The sequence below is a fragment of the Tympanuchus pallidicinctus genome, unplaced genomic scaffold (genome assembly GCF_026119805.1).
Source record: "Tympanuchus pallidicinctus isolate F22 unplaced genomic scaffold, pur_lepc_1.0 scaffold41, whole genome shotgun sequence".
Lineage (NCBI taxonomy): Eukaryota > Metazoa > Chordata > Aves > Galliformes > Phasianidae > Tympanuchus > Tympanuchus pallidicinctus.
In genome coordinates this window covers 148,025-160,135 of record NW_026294760.1, presented here as the reverse complement: position 1 = coordinate 160,135, position 12,111 = coordinate 148,025, and positions in this window count along the sequence as shown.

Here is a 12,111-nt window from a genome sequence, read left to right as displayed (position 1 = left end):
ACACATGCCCTGCATTGCACCTTGCCTCCCCTGCATTAGGATTCCTGCCTGCGCCTTTGATTTCGCCTCCGTGCTGGGGACAACACGCTGTTTTGTTCATTTGTTTTCTGATAATCTCCCCTGGTCTCCAAGGCTTCCTTCCCCACTGCAACAGCTGGCTGCTAATTTCCATCCAAATCAAGTGTGGCTCGTGGCTGCTCGGCATTCAGGCACGGCTTTTAAGGGCTTAGCACAGATTGCCTTCCAATGAACTGGGGCACAATGGGAGAGGAGGGATGCTGCTCGCAGGGAGGCAGCTCCAGAACCTCCCATGCGCCAACGTGCCACGTCCTGGCTGCCAGGAAGGAGATGTGGAGGTGTTTGCTTAAGAATCAGAGGAATGGACTGTAATTCTTCACATAACTCTCATACATGAGATGCTCAGGATCTCAGCATCCCTTAATTATGCTTGAGGGATGAGGGATTTTGGCTGTTAAGAAGTTGTTTGTTGACATAACTGTGCACCTTGTTTTCATGCATCCATTGCATTTCCCAGGCTCGGCTCCTTCCCTCTGCATCTTTTACCATCTGATGCCATGTTTGCCCTGGGTGCTGGAGTTGTCCCCAGAGTGGCTTGCAGTGTCTTTGGGAAACTGGAAGGTGCTGATGCTCACGAGTGCAAAGTCAGATTGTGATGTGGAGAGGAAGAAGAGGAAAGAAGCAGACTAGGATGCACCTGGAAGAACAGAACCAAAAGCACAGTTTTTTAGCAGCCAAAATAGGATGTAGGGCAGTAAGAGGCCATCATATGCCTTTGGATGGGATGGTGTAACCATACAGGTGTACTTATGGCTGGGGGTGCAAGGCAAAGGCTGGGGCACCACAGGTCTTGAGGAAGCAATGGAAAGATGAGAGCTGACAAAGCAATCTATGAGCATCAGAAATCAATTGCTGTGGCCTCCTATCTGCAACTGGGGCAGCTTTGCAGCTCTTTGCTTCTAATTACCCACAGATAAAAAGCGAATACAATAGTGGAGGATATTAGAATAATTTACTGTTCATCAAAGAAAAAAGATTGGAATCATTTGCCTTCAGTATATCCATTTCTGTAACGAGGATCCTACCCAAGAGAGCATCCAATCAGCCCCTCCTGACAACTCTCGCCAAAAAAATCCGTTACAGCTATTAGCAACAAACTTATTAGCTGGTAATTAACTCTGTAATTAACAGGAAGAGACTTCAGCAATCAAGACAGATCTGGTGTGAACAAGTTGTTGCATCGAGTGCCATTATGCCTGGGCAGGTCAGCGCATGGTGACAGCAGCAGAAGGTGACAGCAGCTGGGCTGGGTCCATGTGCAGCCCATGGGATCTTGGCAGCATCTCATGCTTTCCAGCTCTTTAGATACCAGAATGCAATATCTCCTGATGAGTTGCTGAACAAAAAAACACACCAAACAAGCCCGTTGCAATGGAGTTCTTTGCACGAAGCACCAAATTCATCCTTTCCTCTTCGTTTCTTACGAAGATATCATCGCCTTCTGATCTTCAGGCCGCTCTCTCCAGTCTGCCTTTCAGCACAACCAGGCACTCCAGCTCAAGTGGGTTTTATTCCCAGTCTCTCCCTCCCCTGCCCGTCCCCTTCCCTCTCCACCCACTCTCACTGCTGTGTTAATGCTGCCCTGCGTGAGAGTCGCTCCGTCTCATCACGGATACAGCGGGACCGGGAGTGAATTCGGCATTTAATAGAGCTATCCTCAAGGACACCAAGGCAGCTATTCAGGAACGATCAAATGACAGGTTTGAATATCAAACAGCAGCCCTGACAGCCGGGGAATCAGACGTCTCTCACCGTACACCTGATATCCTAATCTGAAATGAGAATCTCGGGGGAGGCACGGCCTTTTCAAAGGGTGCTTTTTTGGAAAAAGAAGGTAACTTTTCCCTCTGCCTTCAGAAGTTTAACAAAAGTGCATCCATTCAGAGGAATCATTTATCTGCAGTGGCAATCAGCTTAAATGCGTCCCATTATCAAGCTGCCTGCTACTGTACATCAGCAGGCGCTGCTACGACACGCGGCTGAGCGCGGATAACACGCTGGTAATTACTTGTCTGCAACACAAGCTCAGCTGACGAAGAGGAGGGGCGAGCAGGGAGGCAGGATGAGAATGCAGAGGGCAGGGAGGGGCTAGGAGGCCTCGTGCAGCTTCACCCGATGGCTTTGTGCCATCACGTTCCCAGCGGGATCGGCGCTGCCCCATTGCACTGCACTGCTGCTCCATCCCAGCACCGACACCCCATTACCTTCAGCCCACGTCTGCACAGCCGCTGCCTTTCTCATCTCCAAAAACATGTAAGCAGGGCTGTATCTCTACACCCTATATGTATATTCCTTGATATATAACTTAATAAAAGTTTATGGACCTAGGATAAGGAATCCACGCTGAATAGATGAACCAGGATTGAAATATGGTCCAATTAAGTCTGTAACAGGGCTGGCTTTACTTTGAACATCCTCCAACTTGAAATGAAATCTCCACCAGAGGAGATAAATCAGCCAACATAAAGCACTGCCCTGCACAGCACGAGCAGGGTCAGGAAGAGCGATCCCAACAGGATTCTGCTCTGCATCCTTCCTTCCCGCCTCCTCTCCATCACTTGGGATGCTCATCCCCATCCTTCCTTGCTTGGTCCCAGCAGGAATGGGGGAGGAGCAGCCCAGCCTGGCCCTACATCTCCCCCATATGGAGCCCACCCTGCAGCACACAGTGGGTGCCAGACCCCCGTGTATCCCTGCAGCACCAGCACAAGGCATCAAATTGTTTTGCCATCGTGCTCCCACAGCTGCAATTAGCAAATTCATGCATCAGTTTTATTTCCCCTTATTCGGCATCCTCTTTTTTTTTTTTTCCTCTTCTGCCGCCGCTTGAAGAAAAGGAGATTATTTTTAATTACAGTTTTACACTCGATTAATGAACATCAACAACGTGCTAATGAACGGGACGGCGGCACGTGGACACGATGCGCTCGCTCGGCTTTCAATGAGTTTCTGTAGGCACCGTTATTTATCTGCAGGCTGCTCTGTGCAGAGTTGGAAATGGGAAAGGACAAAGCAGGCAAGGAGCAATGTGAAATTCTCCTGCATGTGGGCACATGTAGTGCCTCGGGCTCTGACCTGGTGCTGGGATGGGTCTGAGCATCCCTGGGGCTGTGGTGTTGGTGGTGGCAGTTTTCTATGTGTGCAAATGGCTCAGCGGTAATGGAAGTTGCATCCTGATGTCACTCTGCATAGTTAAGAAAAAAAATAAAAATCAGCATTACTGTAATTTTCTGTTTCGTGGTGATATCAGCCGTGGAGTTTGAGGCTTTGTTTTTCATCAAAAGCAGCTTTCTGCTCTCCCCCCAAATAGAAGGAAATGTATGGGTTTTCTGCATGTGGAAAAGGTCACTCCATCATCAAAACCTGCCGCCTGACACGCTGTTTTTATTGAGGTGAAAGGCAGAAGTATTGAAATTCTGCCAAGCTAAATGAAAAGAGGAAAGCAAGCTCTCCAAAACAAATAGCAACCCTCCAAAAACCCCGTGCTCGTGCTTCTGCAGGGCTGAGGTGCGGGTCTGGGGGCTACTGGTCCAGAATTCCTCTGCTCAAGCTTTCTCCTTTGCGGTCAACTGAATGGGGAAGCATCATCCTGATGGGCATCCCTCCTGCTGCAGGACTCCGTGCTGCCCTTTCCTCCTTAAATCTTCCTCAGGAGCCTCCTTAGCTCACAGCTCTCTGGGTGATCCGGAGCGTGAAGGGCGCTGCGGAGCCACAGCTGGGTTGGGAGGAGGATGTGAAGCAGGGATGGAGACCGCAGCGTCCCGATGGCACCCGCTGTGCTCAACCTGCCCTCTTTTCCTTGTAAAAACTGCTGTTTGGGGCTTATTGCTGTTGCTGTATGCGTGTATTTGGTGCATTTATTGTATTGTATGGTAGGTGGAGTAGTGGCAAGCCTTTATTTTGCAAAGTCCAACTCTCTCTTTGCCCATCTCCTCTTGTACTGAGGCAGCACCCACTCACCTGTCCATGTCTGTCCATCCATTCATCCATCCATCCATCCATCCATCCATCCATGCGTCCATCCATCCATCCATCCATCCATCCATCCATCCATCCATCCATCCATGCGTCCATCCATCCATCCATCCATCCATCCTTCCATCCATCCATCCATCCATCCATCCATCCATCCATCCATCCATCCATCCATCCATCCATCCATCCATCCATCCACCCATTTGCCCAGATGTCCATTTATCCTTCCTTTTATCCATTCAACCATCTGTCCTTCCATCCATCTGTCCTTCCATCCATCCGTGTATCTATCCATCCATCTGTCCATCCACCCATCTGTCCACCCATTCATCTATTCATCCATCTGCCTGTCCAGCCATCCTTTCATCTGTCCTTCTGTCCATCTGTTCTTCCATCCATCCACCTGTCCATCCATCCATCCACCTGTCCATCCATCCATCCACCTGTCCATCTGTCCATCCATTGATCTGTCTGTCTCTCCATCCACCTGTCCATCTGTCCATCCATCTATTACCCACCTGTCCACCCATTGATCTGTCTGTCCATCCATCCACCTCACCATCTATCCACCCACCCCCTTATCTGCTTAACCAAACACCTGTGGCCTCGCTCTGCCTGCAGCACATGGAAGGAAAGCTGTGTTTTACAGCCCCCCTTCCTCCTCAGCGCTTCTGATATTATGAGGAATGTCGGTGAGGATTTGGGGTTTTATCTTTAGAAAACACACTGCGTTCCGCTGGTGTGTTTTTACGGTGACGGTGTCCCTTTAAGGAAGAGATTTATTGAATTCCTGAAGTCTCAGCCCAAATCAGTAAACGCTGACAGGTTGGATACCCACCCCTCTACCCCCCTCCCCTCCCCCCGCCAAATGAAAAAGAAAATGCAACCCAAAGGAGAAGGCAAAAGCAAATGCAAACAGTATATATTTGTCTGCCTCCCGCAGAAGGGACCTACACTCATCCTATCTACAAGGCTCAATGTGCATATGTCCCCGGCATGATAAGGCTCCTTTGAAACCATTTTCAATCCCTGTGCTCTGTCGCCATTGGCTGCCTTGTTGCCGAAAATTTACCATGAAAGGAAAGAAGGGGGGGAAAAAAAACCACACCACCCAAAAAAGACTCTCTGGACTGAATCAAATCTGTTTAATCCCAATTCATGGAGCGTTTTCCCTTCCCCCCATAGTGGCCGTGCCTGTGTCCCAGTGCGTGGCCACCGCGTCCCCATCACCATGGGGTGGGATCCACCACGACCCCATTAATTCCACAATGAATTGGGAGTCAGGATTGGGGATGGGGGACAACTGGGTGGCACCTCGAGGTGGAGACAGCCCTGCAGTCGTCGCTCACGTTATTATTTGTGAGGCGGGGAGCCTTTTGTGATAGGAATGCGGTTTGATCCCTCAACTAGAAAATATCTCCTGCTGTCTCACCCCTTCCTGTCTCATTCCCAAAGCTGAGGGCTGAGGCTGCCGATGCTTTCTGTTTTCATCTGTAATAATTGCTTAATGGTGACGATTAAGCTTGGCAACGCGCTGCAAACTGTCACTCTTGGAAGGCTTGTGATTTTGTTCCTGTTTTGGCTGCTTGTCAGATAGTCTGCTCTTTTATTTTTATTATTATTATTTTGTATCCCTTCTTTTCTTCCAGCAGCTCAGAGAGAAATAATCTAACTGCAGTTTTGGGTGAGGGGCTGTTGAACTCAGCTTTCATTTGCCAACTGTGACCTTCGGGGAGAGCTGCATCTACGGATGGCGCTCAGACAGCATCCAAACACAGGGAACTCCTTACGTAGCTGTTGTAAATCAGAATTAATGCAAAGAGCCTCGTCTCTGTGGTATTAAGGCTGCACTGACCATGAGTATGAGCTTGAGAAACCTCTCTGCTTTGCTTTTGGGGTGAGGGCGGGTGCAAGCAAAGCAGCGAGATGCTCAACCCCAGTTGTGCCCATCACTGCAGCACTCACACCATTATCTTGTAGTAACATTGGTTTTTTGCGTGTGTTACAAGGCGTGTGAATGATGAGCAGGCTTTGGAATTGAATTCCCTGGCTTTAATGGGCTGTTTCCCTCCTCCAGCAGGCGTGTGCTCACCGCCATTCCATTGCTGAAAGCGTTCCGTTTGAGCAAAAGGGGGAAAACGGTCCATGTCACCCTGAAACCTTAGCGGAGTAATTGGGAGACGCAGCGAAACGAGGCACTAAAACCCCCCGTAAAACCAAAGTGCTTCATCACCATAACGGATGAAAATATAGGATTGCCAAATAAAAAAGAACCCAACGCTGGGTCGTATCCGACGGCCGCGCTTTCGGAACGCTCAGCGGTGCCGAATGGAGGCTGTGATGGCAGCAGGTCTGGAGGGGTGGCACTGCCCCCGATTTGGGGCACATAGGATGCCAGGCTGGGGCTGCAGGAGGGTCTGGTGCCCGACTGTGTGGCGTTCCCCACTTCATCTCCTGTTTTCCTGCCCTTGTTGTCGTGTGGATGGAGAGCTGAGCCGTGTTTGTGCTCCTGTAGCCTCTCCTCCTCCTCCCACCAAGCAAAATCACCCGCAAGCAGTATGAGAAAAAAGGATTTTTACTTAAAAATTAAAAAAAAAGAAAAAAAAATTAAAAATTACCACTCCTCATTTTATTCATAGTAGCTAATTCCATTAATTATGTTATGATGCAATTAAGCATTTCATTTCCTAACTATTAAAGCTTAAATTATTTATTAATAATTACAGATCATTAGCTGATAATGTTCACTAGGCAGCTCGGGAGCTGAATAATTCATCTGCTGAGGATCCCCCTCCCGCCTTGAAATGTGGCTCTAACCTTTGCCTCTGCATTTGGGTGCTCGTTTTACAGCCTGGGGAGCCACCAACCCTTCCAATGGAATTGTGGCCACATCCTGCAAAATCCTTGTGGGTTTTTGGCCCTTCCACCCCATGAACAGCAAAGCAGAGGCCGGTGCTGCTCCTCCTGTTCCAGCCTTGGCAATGGGCATGTGGGAAAAGGCAGTTTGGGATGCAGGAGAGAGGAGCTGGGATGGAGCCCTGCGCCTCGGGGAGAGAGTAAAAGGCACTTCAGTGTAACACAATTAATTGCTTTAATGCTTGTATGGCACCTTGGGGATGTAAAGAGGGAGGTAAGAGCTCGGCTTTGCTGCTGTAAGCTCTGAGGAGTGGTGTGATGTGCTCAGAGCCAGAGATGTGCTCAGTGTGGAGGTGGGAGTCCATTCTTCTCCCTTTTCCCATTTTCCCCCTTGTTTCCTTTTCCTTCTGTGTTGTTGGGAAAAAGGGAGAAGAGAGCAAAGGGACCAAACCTGGTGGAGTTTGTTATCTTTGTAACAAGGAACCACTCCGTCCTATTGCAAACCTGAAAAGTTTGGGCTGAGCCCATAGCATGGGATGCAGAATCAGTGCTTTACCCCCGACCTGGACCAGGGATGCTCTGCGCTGGGATGGAAATGGAAATTGCTCTTCAGAGCACAGATTTGCCTGGAAATGGGGAGCAGGGTGGCAGAGCCTCACAGATAAACCCAAGGGATGAGAGGGAAAACAGCTGCAGGAGTTGGGATCCCGTGGGAGCAGTGCGTGGAGCAGTGCAAACTGCAGCCAATTAAAGGATGCTGTCACATCCGAGCTGAACACCAACACAAGGCCCATATATTGGTGTAGATGTTTGTATGGACGTCTCTAAGAGCTCAGCTCTGCCTGCAGGGAGGGAAGCAGGACAGGATGGGAACGGTGCTGCTTTTGCCATCCTCTCTTCGTGCCTCCAGCAAAGCTGTCCAAAAGACACCTCCAAAGTTTTCTCCTGGAGGTGGGGACCAGAAAGCGGCGCCTTCCATCAACAGCGCAGCTCCCTGCAAAGAACAGGGAAGGGTTTTGTTGCCTGTCTGCCTTCTAATGCTTCTTACCATCAATTAACATTTCAAAATGAGACGGCATTCGCGGCTGAAAAAGCCGGAGGTCTCAATTTGAAAGCATCGGAGTTCGACGTTCTGATTATTTCAGCTCTTTTCTTTTGTAAGTGGGGGAGAATTCATTGAAACAGATCCTTTTCAGTGCTGATTCTGCTTCTGATAAAACAGTGTTTTTTAATTAAAGGAAAAATTACCAGCGGTGAGGCTCCGTTTGCTCGCAGAGTTAAAGAGGGGCTGTCACAGCGATGGGGACAATGTGTGTCGAGACAGACAGCTCTCAACCCACACTCAGTGCTGGGAACTGTGTCCAGATGTAATTAAGATGCAGACTGCCCTAGAAATGCCTTGAACTGCAATAAATAATTCATACAGGCAAAAAAACAGAGGAGGTTTGCAAGGCTGCATTGGGATGTTCCATAGCAGGGACCATCAGCTGGAAGCCCTCATCATGACAAGAGCAGCTTTAAGGCAAAAAGGAGATTGCATTTTCCCATATAGCATCCATACTGTGGCAGGCTTGCAAAAAACCTTGGATCTTTCAAATAGCTCTGATTCAATGAATGAAGGGGAGGGAAGGATGAATCGATGTCAGCAATAAACAGAATTTGTTGCATAAAGCCTGGCTTGAAATCCAAGTCGTGGAGTGGAGCTGAGGCTGCCTTTTAAACTTAATTATGCACATGTTTCTCAGCCAGAGTTTATTGAATCATATGGTATAAACCATAAACAAACACTAAAAACCTGGCTGAGCTGATTGCCGCCAGCAACAAAATGATCTTTAAAGACCAAATATTTATTTCACAATCCCAGAGGCGGGAGGAAGGCGGTGGGATCCCCGTGCAGGAATCGTCCCCCATCACTGCTCTGAGCTGCTGCCTCATCCCTCATCCCCAGCCTTCAGGGTTTGGGTTGGCATTGGGCTGATGGCTTTGGGGTGCTGACGTTGAGGCTGTGGCATCAGGGTGGTTGCACTGGGGTGATAGCACAGGGTTGGTGATGTTGGGGTAGGAGCATCATGGTGGTGCCATCAAAGGATGCTCCACGCAGCGTGGGGATGCCACAGCACTCTTCTGCAGCACTGTCCCAGCTCTTTTCTCTCCTATTTTTCTCTTCTTTTCTTTTTTTTTTTGGAGGTGAAAGGGCTTCTAGGCTACTTGAGGTCCACCACTGCCCTGTGCCATTCGCGTGGATGTGGTTTGTTCCCAACCTGCACAAAGTGGGGATGCAGCTGTGAGCATCCGTCCCCTCTGCCTGTCCCCAGCCCTGAGGGGGCTCTGTTAGGGGAAAGAGCCGAGGGTTGAAAAGAGCCCCATGCTGCTTTTGGGGCAGCTCAGGTGGGCACCATGCAAACATCCCCTCTTCCCCCTATAAACCGCAAACTGCTCCCTCCACCCATCCGCAACGCCTTCACTATGCACCCATGGTGCAATCTGGTATGCAGCTTCCCGTATCCCAAAGGGGAGGAAAAATTTGTTTGCAGTTGGGTATTTATTGACGAAATAGAAGATAGGTATCTTTTTTTGGGGGGGTGGGGACGAGAACAAACAGAGCAGCAGAGGCCGCCTCCATCCGCTGCCTTATCGGCGCTCCAGTTCTCCTTCATCTGCTTTGAAATCTCTGCAATTTACTCTTCCTTCCCTTGCAATGTTTATGGCTTTTATGTTGTTTGAAGGTTATTTATAACAATTATGTAAGGAAGAAGAAGTGCCATAAACTGAGGTAATTCACTGTAAAATACCCGAAACTCTGAATTAAATAAATAGATAAATAAATAATAACGATCGACCGTCACCCTTTCTGCAGCTTTGCAAGGCACCCAACGCTGCAGCAAAGCCCAGGCTTGGGGTGGGCAGTTTGCTGACCTGTGGCGTTCGCTTCTGCTCACACCCAAGCAATTCAATTCAATTCAATTCTGCTTGGGAAGGAACAGCAGCGATGGAGGAGGCGGCAGCCGCGATTGGGGGCGATGCTGCAGGATGGGAATGGTAGTGGGGCTGCAGGAGTGTGGCCAAGCAATGAAGGAAATGAGCTTTTCCCCATTGTCCCTGCAGGGCTGGGAGCCCTTTGTGGTGCTGGCAGCAATGGGAGGGATTGCAGCTCTCTGTGGCAGGCAGCTTATTCAGGTCCGCCTCTGCAAATTTGATTAGGATGGCTTAAAGAGAATCGCCCCTTGATAAGGACCAAAAATAATAATAAGGAGAAAAGCTGAATGGGAATAAATGAATTTGTCAGGCTGAACAACTATGGCTCGGTCGTTAGCAGAGGGAAGCCAGCGAGTGCTGATGTGGCTTTTGTGTTCTCCCTTTGGTCTCTCCATCACTTTGTTGACCCTCTCCCACTCTGTCCACCCCAGCAAGAGGGAAAAACACATCCGGATGAACCGGATTGAGTAACATGGAGGTACCATGTTACAACACCCATCACCCTGCTGCAGGACCTGGGCAGGACGTCCCCGTGTCAAGGCTCATCCCCAGCCCCATCCAGGCTGAACGTTGGCATGGGGACATGGGGACAAGCGCAGCCCCATGCAGCTGTGCCTTCCAACTCCTCTTGAAGGATGAAAACCATTTTTTTCTCTTTCTGTGCGTGCGCTTGTGTTTTTCCTTTGCTTTTCTGAGTGACATAATTACCTCGACGGCAGGCGTTTAAGCAGAATCATAAACAAGATGGTACGTAAATGGAGCGAAAATAGGGAACAATTGACTGTAAATAAATGCACAGGTAACAAGAACGATAGCAAAAAGAAAAAAAATTGTCTGATTAGACAAAAGCCATCAGACATGAGCTGGGTGACAGCCTGGGCTTGGAGACGTGCAGGCACAGGGCTGCAGTGAACCGTGCCAAGGAGCCCCAGGGTGATGCTGGCTGCATCCTGCAGGGGCTTGGGGTGGATCCCATGGTACCCCCATTTTCCTGCCCTTTGGGATGCCCCATAGGCAAATGCTGCCGTGCTGGCAGCCCCCACCGTGCTGCCCTCCTGCTTTGAAGCCTCCTTGAAAGAGAATTTCCAATCAGCCCATTTGTGCTCGGTTTTACTGGGAGGCATCAGGGGTTCCGTTCTCCCTCTCCCAGCCCGTGTGGTTTAGAGCCAAAAGTCTGTTCAGGGGCTGTGGGTGATTTTCTCGTGTGAAGACAAAGGAGTTTTGTGGTTTGGTGTTTTTATTTTGTGTGGGGGAACAAAAATAATAATAATAATTTAAATGATGTTTGCTAAGTCACCGCGGGCTCTTATCAGCCCTTTCCATTTCCCGAGGAATCCCATTCTCTTTTCTGTCCTCTGTGAGCTCGAGACCTAGATCTGAAGAGCTGTTCATTATCTGCTTTCCCTTCTGATAAGCTCCTGTTTATAAATTCGCCTCCCCTCGTATACATCTCCATTTGTTTCTCCCGATCTATTCATTTTATCCCAGAGATAAGGTTTTTTCCCTCTGGCTGGTGCTGGTTCCTCCATGAGCCATTGGGTTTCGCCTCTCATTTGGGATACTGGGAGAGCTGCTATTTGATTTTCCTCCTCCCAGATCAGCAAATAGCTTTGGAAACTCTCCTTTCTTCCACTCCTATGACTTCCCGTAAAGAACAGGGAGTGGTGCAGCTCTTAATGAAGCGCTGCTTTATTGCATCCTAAGCATAGGTGATGGTTGTGGTCTCCCTGGTAAATATTGACTGACTGCAAAGTTTTCTCAAGTAATCATTTGGGGGAGAAAAAAAAGAGCGATTCATCACGCTGATGTCACATCATGGCCTCTTTGTTCCTTGTAAAAGCCAGATCCATCACGCTCCTTCAGAGCAAGGACACACGGAAGGTCTCTGTCGCTGCCATGAAATATACCATGCAGCAGAGGCCACCATGACCGCGGCTGGGAGAAGTTTGAGCACATCCAACTTTTCCTTTTAATTACTCCTGAGCTTTTCCCAGAGGTTTGAAGCTTGGAGACGAGAAGTGCTGAAGCAATACGAGGGTGCTGTGGGACGGAAATGTTCCTGCAAAGGGGGAGATCTGCAGCTGAGAAACGGGCTGGACCCAAAGGATGCTCGACTGGGCTGCAGGCAAAATCCAAATCTCTCCCTGGGGTTGCTTATGGATGGAAGGGGCAAACATTTGCTGCTGGGGCTTAAGAATCAGATGGAAAAGCATTCATTAGGGATAA